The following is a 1436-nucleotide window of genomic DNA, read 5'->3' on the forward strand; positions in this document are numbered from 1 at the left end:
GACCCCGGGGGTGGGGGCGGGGTCTCTCCGCTGCCCCTCAGCCGGAGGGCGGGCTCTGCCTTCCCTCAGGGGCTGTGGCCTTTGGAACGCGGCAAACTGGGGGCGAGGTCGCAGAGTCTGGTCGGGAGCCGGCTGCAGGTGAGCCAGCGTGTGCACAACTAGCCCAGAAGGCCACCAGCATCCTGGCGTGGATCAGCACCAGTGTGACCAACAGGACCGGGACAGGGATCGTCCCCCCGGACTCAGCAGTGGGGAGGCCACACCTCAGATACTGGGGCCGGTTTGGGGCCTGTCACTCCAGAAGGATGTTGAGGGGCTGGAGCGTGGCCAGAGAATGGCAACGAAGCTGTTGGGGAAGGGTCTAGAGCCCAAGTGTGGTGAGGGGGGTGCTGAGCTTGGAGAAAAAGAGGCTCAGGGAACACCTGGAAAGGAGGTTGGAGACAGGTGGGGGTATGTTTCTTCTCCCGAGGAATAAGGGACAAGACAAGAGGAAATGGCCTCAAGTTTCACCAGGGGAATTTAGATTGAGTATTAGGAAAAATGTGTTCCCTGCAAGAGTTGTCCAGGCCTGGGCCAAGCTACCTGGGGCAGGGGCAGAGTCCCTATCCCTGGAGGGGTTTCAAAGGTGTGTAGACGTGGTTCAGTGGTGACCTGGCAGTGCTGGGTTAACAGACTCTATGATCATACAGGGCTTTTTTGACTTAAACTTTTCTGATTCTAATTGCTGCATGGCCACAGCATACTCAGGCTGCCTAAGGAAGGGTGGCACTGCCATGAGGTGCCAGGCCTTACACTGATAGGCCTCGAGAAACCAGAGAAATAATCTAAAATAAAATTCTTAAGGAGCTTAATAAGTAGCTTCCCCACAGGCATAGGCTTGTTCAATTGTATACACACACATACATTCCTGGGTTGCGTGTTAAAAAGCCTTAAAATCATAAATGCACTCAGGAAACCCTCAGCTGGTGTGAAATGTGTTACACGCTCTCAGGCATGATCGCCAAAGAAAAAATGTGGGTTTAGTCCTCCTTTACCGTTTCCGTTGGGGATGTGTACACTGTGGAAATTATTTCTTGCGCCGCGAGCATCGCTGCCGTTTGTATTTGCAGTAAAATCTCTTGACTGAGGGTTTTCAGGGAGCGTGTGAGTTTAAATTCACACAGGAGGCGACTGAAAAAGTTGTGTCAGAAGTGGGATTCGAACCCACGCCTCCATTTGGAGACCAGAACACCCAACCGCCTGGGGAAGGCGCGGCACGCCTTGAGTCTGGCGCCTTAGACCACTCGGCCATCCTGACACTGCGATTGCAGCTCACGTCGGGAGCCCCTTAGCGCTGTCCCAGCGCCGTGCCCGCCTCCCGCCTCCTTTCTGTCTCTTGCAGAACGTTTCCGAGCCTGACAACTAAAACGGATCCCGCGTCTCTCTCCTGCTCCTCC

The 1436-nt window shown here is 54.9% G+C and overlaps 1 non-coding gene across 1 annotated transcript; it reads right to left on the reverse strand.

The window, feature by feature from the left end:
- Window positions 1–1182: 1182 nt before the first annotated feature.
- TRNAL-CAA lies at window positions 1183–1297 on the reverse strand. Its single transcript has 2 exons — window positions 1260–1297; window positions 1183–1228 (listed from the first exon to the last, which is right to left on the reverse strand). It is a non-coding gene; the product is annotated as a tRNA-Leu (tRNA).
- Window positions 1298–1436: the final 139 nt, after the last annotated feature.

The sequence above is a fragment of the Merops nubicus genome, unplaced genomic scaffold (assembly GCF_000691845.1).
Source record: "Merops nubicus isolate BGI_N331 unplaced genomic scaffold, ASM69184v1 Scaffold36930, whole genome shotgun sequence".
In the NCBI taxonomy this organism is placed as follows: domain Eukaryota; kingdom Metazoa; phylum Chordata; class Aves; order Coraciiformes; family Meropidae; genus Merops; species Merops nubicus.